This window comes from Furipterus horrens, unplaced genomic scaffold, assembly GCF_987537825.1.
Source record: "Furipterus horrens unplaced genomic scaffold, mFurHor1.1.pri manual_scaffold_2, whole genome shotgun sequence".
Taxonomy (NCBI): Eukaryota; Metazoa; Chordata; class Mammalia; order Chiroptera; family Furipteridae; genus Furipterus; species Furipterus horrens.
In genome coordinates this window covers 158,916,388-158,928,692 of record NW_028327172.1, presented here as the reverse complement: position 1 = coordinate 158,928,692, position 12,305 = coordinate 158,916,388, and positions in this window count along the sequence as shown.

Sequence of the window (12,305 nt, the reverse complement as noted above, 5' to 3'; positions counted from 1 at the left end):
TGTCTCAAAAGAAATACAGTTTATCTGAAAACAAGTTCATAGCACATTGAAATCTATGAGATAACTTCAATAATTAACATTTGGCTATTATAATGACATCATAAAGGCAATTTTCATGAATTAGTTCTTTATAATATGGCTATATACCTGTATTCATTCATCTCTTTCATAGCCATTAGATACTGTTGTAATCTTAAAATAATCCTCATAAAGCATTCATATGATTTTCAATATTTAAGTAACTGAATTTTTAGTTACTTAATGAAGTCAATATAAATGAAGAGCTTATCACTACTCTGTACTAGAGTATTTTAGAGAAAAACCCAATAGAACATACCGACTCTACAACTCCAAAGAGTTTTCCTGTTGGCTCCAGTTTCACAGCACTCTGTTGCTCAGAGGTAATCTTAATTGATCTTTTAAAATACAAAGAAAATTGTAAAAATCAAAGCAGGAGTACTAAATGAAATTCTTTATAAATTGAACTGCCATTTGAATGGCTATACCACAAAATATGGCCATACTAAATTTAGTGTATATTTGTTTCTGCTTCTGGACTCACTATCCTATTTATTATATGTTTGCTTATTAATGCATTAATATCATATTCTTCTAATTACTATACCTTGATAATATGCTTTCCTATTAGGTAGAGCTATTCCTCAATCAACACTTCCTTTTCTCCTACATGTTTATTTTTTTCAGATGAATTATAGAAACACCTTTATTTAGTCATTTAAAAACAACTACTTATTTTTTTAAATTATGAGATCTATAATTGCTTTCTAGTAAATTAATTTTATTTTAATATTGAGTCTTTCAGGATAAGAACAAGTTATGATCTTTAATTCATTCACATCTATTTGGTACCTTACAGAGTATAAGAGTTTCATATAATATAATCTTGCACATTTCTTGGTAAGTTTATTAGGTCTTTAATTCTTTTTTTTAATGTATTTCATTAATTATATTGTTACAATAGTTCCAATTTTCTCCCCTTTACTCATCTCCACCCAGCATCTCCCTCCCCCAGCATTCCCCCCCAAGTCCATACCCATGGTTCGTACATACAAGCTTTCCTGCTTCACCCTTTCATACATTCTTCTTCTTCTTCTCTTTTTCTTAGTAAGTATGTGATTAATTAATTATTTTAACAATAAAAAAACAACAATCCCTCCCTCTCAGATATTAAGACCCTTTGTAATCTTATAAAAGACAATGGGTGAAGGTCTCAAGCTCCTCTAGCTGCTTCAAGCTGGACATGGTCATCGTCCTACCTACCCTTGGGTCCAGAAATCCCTAGTAAGAGTGGGGGTGGGGGGGAGGGTGGCCTTCCCACATGGGGAAGGATCGTGCAGACTCCAGGTCAGTTGGCTGTTCCCAGACAATGGCGTGCTTGGTTTAACAGGTTGGCATCCTTGTGTTCTGGGGGCAACAGATTTGGCAAAAAGGGTTAAAAGACATCATTCAATCCATAACCACTAGATGACAAAAGGCAGGTATTAATTTTTCAATGTTCCACATTAGGGAAAAAGAAAAGAAAAAGAAAAAAAGGGCTTCTTTGGAGGAAGGTGTGCTAGGCACATCTCACCTGTCCAAAACCATTTTGTCCACTATACTTAGCTTGGGCTGAGGGAAATAGTTTAGGTTTCCCCCCTCTCAGACTTCTGGGTCCTTTCTGTCCAAGCCATTTGGATAGAAAAGAGAAACCAGTTTTAAAGTGAAGCCCACAGACCACCCCATTCTTCCTCAACCCAGCCATTTAGTTCAGCCAAACCATTGAGTCTCAGGAGGCAGCGCTGCAGAGAGGATTAAGTGAGGCTTATACGTACAGACAATCACTCAGGTAATGTGGTCATAGGCTTATGCCCTTTGAAAACAGAAAACACATGTTAATTTATGTAACATAACCCACAAACTAGTCTCTAAATCTGTAAGACTGTCTTATTGGAAAGACATCTAGTTGCAAGGCACTTGACATTCTTCTTGCCTGCAACTTAAATATCTTTGATGATACCACAGACATGGTTTAACTTTCAAGTGAAAACATATTTTAAATGAAAAGAAACTTTTAAGATGGTTAGCTGCACTACTTTATAGTCTACCACTGATCATTGTGATTTTCCTTGAATAATAATTTTTCTCCCTAAAATTACCCTCCTTGTAATTAAAGAGACTACATTAAGTCCATTTTTAATTTATCCTGTTCATTTGCATAAACACAACAAGAGCAGCAAATGATCACTAATGATCTTTAGTTCTGCTTTGCTGGAACTTACCCAAGGAACATTTAGGGTGACCTTCAGTCTGCTCTTCAGGGCACAGAAGCTGGGCCACATACCTGGCATTCAGCCTTGCCTGTACACACCTGTCTTTTCCAAGTCTTTCTGGTTTTTCATTGTGCCTTAAGGTCCCTTCTAGCCATCTTTCAGAAAAACAACCTTCGTTCTTTCCCTGGAAAGATTACTGTGGACCGCACAACTAACCATGGTACCAGACCTATTATCTCGTGGGCTTTTATTACCTTTGAAAGTCATTCCCAGTTCCTCAGGGCTTTTTAGTAACAACCTGAGCCCAAGCATGTCTCCTTTAGGCTTGACATTTCAGTCAAAGACTTGGTCAAAAAAAAAAAAAAACCTCTATTAACAACTGGTCTTATTAGTTTTATGCAAAGGAACTTATGTCATTACTTACTTCTTTAGAATGCCAAACTCTGGAGGGATCAGATAGGGAGAAAAATATACAACGTGAAGGAAAATCCTTGTCCTAATATTCACTGAACTGGCATTTCCATTCTTCATATTTTCATTTTTGCCCCACTAAAAAAAATTTTTGTTTGTTTTTCCATTACAGTTGTCCCACTTTTTTCCCCCTCTTGCTTCCCTGCACCCTGCCCCTCCCTTCCCCCACATTCAGTCCCCACTCAGTTGCCCATGTCCGTGGGTCATTTATACATGTTCCTTGACTAGACTCTTCCCCCTCTCAGCCCCCTCTCTCCCTCTCCCCTTCTCCCTTGTTGTTGTTAGTCTTCTTGTTTACATAGCTCTGGTTCAATTTTGCTCATTTGTTTGTGTTGTTCATTAGTGTCCTGTAATAGGTGACAGCATAAGGTATTTTTCTTTCATTGCCTGGCTTATTTCGCTAAGCATAATTCTCTCTAGTTCCATCCATGTTGTTGCAAATGGTAGAAGTTCCTTCTTTCTTTCTGCTACATAGTACTCCATTGTGTAAATGTACCACAGTTTTTTGATCCACTCCTCTACAGATGGGCACTTAGGTTGTTTCCAGCACTTGGCTATTTTAAATAGTGCTGCTATGAACATTGGAGTGCATAGGTTCTTTTGAATTGGTGTTTCCGGATTTTTCGGATATAATCCTAGCAATGGAATTGCTGGTTCAAAAGACAGTTCCATTTTTAGTTTTTTGAGGAAATTCCAAACTGTTTTCCATAGTGGCTGCACCAGTCTGCATTCCCACCAGCAATGCACCAGGATTCCCATTTCTCTGCATCCTCACCAGCACAAGTTGTTTGTTGATTTGTTGATGATGGCCATTCTGACTGGTGTGAGGTGGTATCTCATCGTGGTTTTTATTTGTATCTCTCTGATGGCTAGTGATGTTGAGCATTCTTTCATATGTCTATGGGCCATCTGTATGTCCTCTTTGGAGAAGTGTTTGTTCAGGTCCTTTGCCCGTTTTTTAATTGGGTTGTCTGTCTTCTTGATGTTGAGTCATATGAGTTCTTTATATATTTTGGAGATCAATCCCTTCTCTGAGATGTCATTGGCGAATATATTTTCCCATATGGTTGGTTTCCTTTTTTTTCCTTTTCATCTTGCTGAGGTTTTCTTTAGCTGAGCAGAAACTTTTTAGTTTGATGTAGTCCCATTTTTTTATTCTTTCCTTTATTTCCCTTGCTTTAGGAGATATATCAGTGAAAATGTTGCTACGTGGGATATCTGAAATTTTCCTGCCTATTTTTTCCTCTAGGACTTTTATGGTATCATGGCTTACATTTAAGTCTTTGATCCATTTTGAGTTTATTCTGGTGTATGGTGTAAGTTGGTAATCTAGTTTCATTTTTTTACATGTCCCTGTCCAGTTCTCCCAACACCATTTGTTGAAGAGGCTCTTTTCATTCCATTTGATGTTCCTTCCCCCTTTGTCAAATATTAGTTGACCATATGAACCTGGGTTTATTTCTGGGTTCTCTATTCTGTTCCATTGATCCATATGTCTGTTTTTATGCCAGTACCATATTTTTTTGATTACCGTGGCCTTGTAGTATAGTTTCATATCAGGTATTGTGATTCCTCCTACTGTGTTCTTCTTCCTCAAAATTGCTGTGGATATTCGGGGTCTTTTTTGGTTCTATATAAATTTTTGAAGTATTTGTTCTATGTCTGTGAAATATGTTGCTGGTATTTTAATAGGGATTGCATTGAATCTATAAATTGTTTTGAGTAGTATGGATATTTTAATGATGTTGAGTCTTCCCATCCATGAGCATGGTATATGCTTCCATTTATTTGTATCTTCTTTAATTTCTTTCTTTAGTGTAATGTAGTTTTCTGAGTACAGGTCTTTTACCTCCTTGGTTAAGTTTATTCCTTGGTACTTTATTTTTCTTCTTGCTATGGTAAATGGGATTTTTCTTTCAGTTTCTATCTCTGAGTTTTTATTGTTGGTGTACAAAAATGCCTTCAATTTCTTAATATTGACTTTGTATCCTGCTATTTTGCCGAATTCACTTATTAGGTTGAGTAGTTTTATTGTGGAGTTTATAGGGTTTTCTATGTACACTATCGTTGTCGTCGTCGTCGTCGGCAGCCGTCCGTCTCGAGAGACGATGGCGTGGCTTCCTGAGAGTCTATCTGCACCGCCGAGAATGGCTGTGCAGTCCGACTCGGGAGTGACAATCCCTGCCGCACTTGTCACAGGTGAAGGCAGATGACTGTTGTTGCTGCTGTTGACGCTGCTTCCGCCTCGATCTTTTCTGGGCCGCCTCCTCGTTGCGCGCAGCCTCCGCGCGTGACGTACCTTGCCTGACCGCGAGCCTCCAGGCTAGCCGGTCGTCTGCTTGAACTTCCCATGTGTTGAGATTGATGGAGCATTGTGTCATGTCCTTTTTGCAGATGTCTTTGAACCGCAGTTTTGGGCGCCCTGTCATCCTCTTGCCTTCTGCTAGCTCGCCGTAGAGGAGGTCTTTGGGGATACGGCCTGCATCCATTCTTTTGACATGGCCGAGCCACCTGAGGCATCTCTCATTAAGAACTGCATGCAAACTGCTCATATTGGCTTGCTTCAGCACCTCGGTGTTGGGAACCTTATCCTGCCAGGCGACATGCAGGACGCGTCGCAGGCACCTCATGTGGAAGCTGTTGAGTTTCCTTTCGTGCCTTGCGTAGGTGGTCCACGTCTCGCTGCCATAGAGGAGAGTGCTGAGTACGCAGGCTTGGTAGATGCGCAGTCTGGTTTTCTCAGTGAGGCTGGAATTGTTCCACGCTCGCCGGTTCAGTCTGGCCATAACTGTGGCTGCCCTGGCGATTCTCCGGTTGACCTCCAAGTCGACTGACAGAGAGCTCGAGATGGTGGACCCGAGGTAAGTGAAGTCGTTGACAACCTCCAGGGTGTATCCGTCGATGGTGATGCATGGGGGAGTCCCCGTGCCTTGAGCCATAACATTCGTCTTCGTCAGGCTGATGGCTAGTCCGAACTCCTTGCATGCGTGGGAAAGGCAAGTGACTAGCTGCTGGAGTCCCTCTTCGGAGTGTGATGTCAAAGCTGCGTCGTCGGCGAAGAGCATCTCACGGATGAGCACCTCTTTGACTTTGGTCTTGGCTCGTAGACGGGCCAGGTTGTAGAGCTTGCCATCGGATCTGGTGTGAATGAAGACACCCTCGCTGCAGTCCTTAAAGGTGTATTGGAGGAGCATGGAGGAGAAGATTCCGAACAGCGTAGGCGCGAGGATGCAGCCCTGCTTTACTCCGCTGCTGACTGGGAAGGCCTCAGAGGTTGCGCCGTTGTAGGACACCGTGCTGTGCATGTTGTCGTGAAAGGACATGACCACAGCAAGCAGATGTGGTGGACAGCCAATCTTCTGTAGCAAGCTGAAGAGTTCGCTTCGACTGACCAGATCAAACGCCTTCGTGAGGTCGATAAAGGCGAGGTAGAGTGGTTTATGCTGCTCGTGACACTTCTCCTGCAGCTGGCGTAGGGAGAAGATCATGTCCACTGTTGATCGGCCAGCTCTGAAGCCACACTGGGACTCTGGGTAGACGCGGGAAGCAAGGGTCTGCAGGCGGGCAAGGGCGACCCGGGCGAATACTTTGCCGACGACGCTGAGGAGAGAGATGCCCCGGTAGTTGTTGCAGTCGCTGCGGTCTCCTTTGTTCTTGTACATGGTGATAATGTTGGCATCTCTCATATCCTGGGGGATGTAACCCTCCTTCCAGCAGCGACAGAGTAGATGGTGGAGCGGCTGTAGCAGGACTGGTTTCCCGCTCTTTAGGATTTCTGGAGGGATTCCGTCGCTTCCTGGTGCTTTCCCGCAAGCGAGGCGGTCGATGGCTTTGCTGAGCTCTGCCGCAGTAGGTGGGGTGTCTAGCTCCTCCATGACTGGTAGGTCTGGGATGGCGTTAAGAGCAGTGTCTGTTACGGTGTTCTTCGTTGCGTACAGCTCGAGGTAGTGCTCGGTCCACCGCCGCATTTGCTGTTCCTGGTCAGTGATGACCTCACCTGTCTTGGACTTAAGGGGGGCGATCTTGGAGGGGATTGGGCCTGTTGCCTTCTTGATACCCTCATACATTCCTCGTGCGTTGCCTATATCAGCGGCTTCCTGAATGCTGCTGCACAGGTTTAGCCAATAGGTGTTGGCACAGTGGCGGGCGGTCTTCTGGACTTTGTTCCTGGCAGCCCGTAGAGCTTGAAGTGTACTGGGAGTGGGCGTGGCCTTGTAAGCCAGTAGGGCCTTCCTCTTAGCCTCGATCACGGGTTCCATTTCTTCCCAGTGAGCCTCGTACCAGTCAGCGTTCTTCCGCTCTTTCTTCCCGTAAGCAATAATGGCGGAGTTGTATATGGCGTCGCGGAGACGTGACCAATTGGATTCGATAATGTCGTCTGCCGCCATTCCCTCGCCGAGTGCATCTTCCATCTTGTTGATGAATTGCTGGGTCTTAACTGGGTTGCTGGCACAACTGGTGTTGATGCGTGGGCGACCCTTCATCTTGGAGTGGTGCAACCTCGTCGGCATTATGCGCACCTTGCTTACCACGAGGGCATGGTCCGTGTCGCACTATCATGTCATTTGCAAATAATGACAGTTTTACTTCGTTTTTCCAAGTTGGATGCCTTTTATTTCTCTCTTTCTTGTCTGATTGCTGTGGCTAGAGCTTCCAAGACTATGTTGAATAGGAGTGGAGAGAGCAGACATCCTTGTCTTGTTCCTGATCTCAGGGGGAATGCTCTCAGTTTTTTCCCATTGAGTATGATGTTGGCTTCAAGTTTCTCGTATATGGCCTTTATTATGTTGAGGTATGCTCCCTCTATTCCCATTTTGCTGAGAGTTTTCATCATAAATGGGTGTTGTACTTTATCGAATGCTCTTTCTGCATCTATTGATATGATCATGTGGTTTTTGTCTTTCATTTTGTTTAGGTGATGTATTATATTTATTGATTTGTGAATATTAAACCATCCTTGCATCCCTGGGATGAATCCCACTTGATCGTGGTGTATGATCTTTTTGATGTAGTGCTGGATCCGGTTTGCCAATATTTTGTTGAGGATTTTAGCATCTATGTTCATCAGCGATATTGGCCTGTAGTTTTCTTTCTTTGTTGTGTCTTGACCTGGTTTTGGAATTAGGGTAATACTGGCTTCATAGCACGAGTTTGGGAGTCTTCCCTCTTCTTGGATCTTTTGGAATAGTGTGAGGAGGATACAAGTTAATTCTGTCCTAAATGTTTTGTAGAATTCACTTGTGAAGCCATGTGGTCCAGGGCTTTTGTGTGCTGGGAGTTTTTTGATTACTGCTTCAATTTCACTAGCTGTTATTGGTCTATTCAGACTTTCTACTTCTTCTTTATTCCGTTTGTGAAAACTATAGGTTTCCAGGAATTTGTCCATTTCCTCTAGGTTGTCAAATTTCTTGCCATACAGTTGTTCGTAATAATTTCTTACAATCCTTTGTATTTCTGTGGTATCGGTTGTGATTTCTCCTCTTTCATTTCTGATTTTATTTATTTAGGTCCCCTCTCTTTTTTTCTTGATGAGCCTAGTTAAAGGCTTGTCAATTTTGTTTATCTTTTCAAAGAACCAGCTCTCCTACTTTTGTTGATCTTTTGAATTGTTAGTTTGGTCTCTATGTCATTTAATTCTTCTCTGATCTTGATGATTTCCTTCCTTCTACTTTATCTGGGCTTTCCTTGTTGTTCTTCCTCTAGTTCTTATAGCCGCAGGGTTAAATTTTTTGCTAGAGATTCTTCTAGCTTTTTTAGGTAGGCCTGTATTGCTATGAACTTTCCTCCCAGGACTGCTTTCGCTGTATCCCATAGGTTTTGGGTTGTTGTGTGTTCATTATCGTTAGTTTCCCGAACCTTTTTGATTTATTCCTTGATGTCATTGTTAACCCATTTATTATTTAATAGCATGTTATTCATTCTCCATGAGTTTGAATTTTTTTGAGTTTTTTCCTTGAGGTTGATTTCTAATTTTAAGCCATTGTGATCTGAGAAGATGCTTGATATAATTTCAATTTTTTGAATTTTTTTGAGGCTTGTTTTGTGTCCTACCATGTGGTCTATCTTTGAAAATGTTCAATGTGCACTTGAGAAGAATGTATATTTTGCTTCTTTGGGGTGAAAACTTCTATATATATCGACTAAGTCCATTTGATCTAGAGTGTTGTTCAGTGCCTCAATATCTTTGTTGTTTCTTTGCTTCGAAGATCTGTCCATTGTTGACAATGGGACGTTAAAGTCTCCTACTGTGAGTGTGTTGCTGTCTATATCTTTGTTGGAGTCTTTCAAAATTTTCCTTATATATTTGGATGCTCCTAAGTTGGGTGCATATATATTTATAAGGGTTATATCTTCTTGATGTACTTTTCCCTTAAGTATTATGAAATGCCCTTCTTTTTCTCTTTTTATGGCCCTTGCTGTGAAATCTGTTTTGTCTGATATAAGTATTGCTACCCCAGCTTCTTTTTCATGTCCATTTGCTTGACATACTTTTTTCCATCCCTTCACTTTCAGCCTGTGTAGATCTTTTGTTCTAAGGTGGGTCTCTTGTAGACAGCAAATATGTGGGTCATTCTTTCTAACCATTCAGTTACACTATGTCTTTTAATTGGAACTTTTAATCCATTTACATTTAAGGTTATTACCGATAAGTACTTATTCATTGTCATTTTCCCCCTTCGTACTCCTATTCTTCTCTGTCTCTCTCTGTTTCTTTATCTTCTTAAAGCAGACCCTTTAGCATCTCTTGCAATGCTGGTTTGGTGGACACGTATTCTTTTAGCCTTCTTTTGTCTTGGAAGCTCCTTATTTCACCCTCCATTTTGAATGAGAGCTTTGCTGGATAGAGTATTCTAGGTTGAAGGCCTTTGTTTTTCATTGCTTTGAATATTTTTGCCATTCCCTCCTGGCTTGTAGTGTTTCTGCTGACAAATCTGATGATAGCCTTATTGGAGCTCCCTTGTATGTTATTAGTTGTTTCTCTCTTGCTGCTTTTCGAATTCTTTCTTTGTCTTTGAATGTTGCCATTTTAATTATGATGTGTCTTGAAGTGGGCCTGTTGGGGTTCATCTTCATGGGACCCTCTGTGCTTCCTGGACTTGCGTGACTCTTTCTCTCGTCATGTTAGGGAAGTTTTCTGTCATTGGTTTTTCAAAGAGGTTTTCTATCCCTTGCTCTTCTTCTTCTCCTTCTGGAATTCCTATGATACGGATATTATTACATTTCATGTTGTCCTGCAGGTGTCTTAGAACCTCTTCAGTCTTTTTTCATTTTGTTGTACTGTCTGGGAGTTTTTGTCTACGTTGTCCTCCAGCTCACTGATCTGATCTTCTGCTTCCTCTAGTCTGCTTTTAATTCCTTCTACTGTGTTCTTCAATTCAGAGATTGTATTTTTCATTTCCTCCTGGCTCTTATTGATAGCTTCTATATCCTTTTTCATGCTGGTGTAATTCTCAGTAAGGTCCTTATAATTTTTCTGGAGTTCCTTGTAGTTTCCCTGGAGTTCTTTGTAGTTTCCGCTGAGCTCATTCAGCTTCTCCGTAATCCATGTTTTGAATTCGATATCTGATAGTATGCTCCCCTCTATTTCATTTAGCACTCTTTCTGAAGATTCTACCTTTCCTTTCGATGTGGGGTTGTTTCTCTGTCTCCCCATTTTTGTGACTCCTATTTTTTTTTTTGGTGCTTCCTAGAGTGATCTGCACTTCCTGAATCTGCCTCTGGTAGCATCAGATCATGTACCAGTCCGGCCGTAGGTAGCCTGTTGGAGACTTCCAGGGATCTACTGCCTTTGTCTGTCTTCTTTAGTTGTTAATCTACTGAATCTATGAGTAGCCATCAGGCTTAAGGACTGTGGGTGTGGCAGCTTAATTCCTGTAGGCAGGGCTTTTATTTCCCCTCAGGCTGATGCCACTTGGAGGGGAATGGTCTGCCTGCTGCTCTGGAGCTGAGTCAGCACTGGCTGGTCCTGGGAGGAGGTTAGTGTAGCTTCCACTTACTCCTCTGCCATCTTGGATCTCCATCTGTGTTGTCCTTGATGTTATTTATTTAATCTGTCTGGTTGTATTTCAGCTACTCTTTGGTGGGTCTTTTCCTCTGGTAAGTTGATTGAGAGTCACTCTGCCCACCTTGTCTTGAGATCTCTTGTGGAGGTGCTGCTAAAACATAATCACACAACCCAGGGAAGAAACCCACACCCTCCAATATCTCCCCCAAATACAATCTCACTTTAGGTTGCAAATGAGCCCATATTAATATACTTTTGGAGATACTGGGACTCTTATTTCATAGGAGAAATAGATAGGAGTTGTTTTAAACGAAGGAAGGGTAATTTTTGAAAGGGAAGTTGATAGAGTAATAATATTAGCAATTGGGATCAAGGGTACATAAGACTGCAATTAAAATTTACACTCTATGTTTGAAAAGAAGGAGAGGGTTACAGTGTGTAGTGAGAAAGTGGAAGTGTATAGTATTAGGATTATATAATAGATATATGCTATGTGATTAGTGTGGAAGGGAGGATAGACACAACAGACATCCAGGCAGACAGACAGCCAAAAATTGAAACAGAGGGCTGTGGGGGTTAGAAGGTAGGAAACAGATTGAGAAAGAATTTTTCAAGAATAAAACTACAGAGTAGAAAATAGCAAGACAAGAAGGGAGAGAGGAAAGAGAGAGAGAAAGTAGAGAATGGTAGGAAAGAGAACAAAAGAAGAAGAGGAAGGTGAAGAGGGGGGACTGGATTAAAATTTTTTAAAAAACATATATTATAAAAAATTTAAAAGATTAAAACATGATATAAAATAGCAAAATAGAGAGAGAGAGAATATATAGCAAGAGGAATAAGAGATGGGAAAGGGAAGCAAGAATAATTGAATGGAGAGGGAGTGGGGGGCAAAATAAAGAAAAATATTAATAAAATTAAAAGAAGTTAGAAAGAAAGAAGGGAAGAAAGAAGAGGATGAGGGAGTGAAAGAACATGGGGGAAGGAAGAAAATTGAGAGGAAGCGGAGATATTAGGGAGGGAAAAATTGAAATTGAAGAGTTTACAAAAGATAGGATGAAAGAAAGAAATACAATAGGGAGAGAAAGGAGAGAGGGGATGGGGAGGAAAGAGAGAAGGGGTAAAAGAGGAGGGTGAAAGGGGAGGGGAATAGATTAGAATTAAAATTTAAATATTAAAAGATTAGAATATAAAGTGGAATAGGGAGAAAGAAAGAAAAAGAGAGAGAATATTTATATGGAGAGAAGAAAAATAAGGGAAAGAGAAGAATAAAATTGAAAGTGCTTAGAGCGGAGGAAGGAAAGAGAGAGAAAGGAAACAGAGGGAGGACGAGGATAAGGGGGAGGGAAGGGGATTAGAAGAAGGGAATAGGAAGAAAAGGGAGAGAACTTAAAATTAAAAAATTAACAAAGGATAGGATGAAGGGGAGACATGCTAAAAGGAGAGAAGGGAGGGAAGAGGAGGGGAGAAAAGGAGCGAGAATAAGAAAGGATGGGAGGGACAGTTAGAAAGAGAGTGAGAAATAGAAGAATGAGGGGATTTTAACTCAATTTAACTTTTAG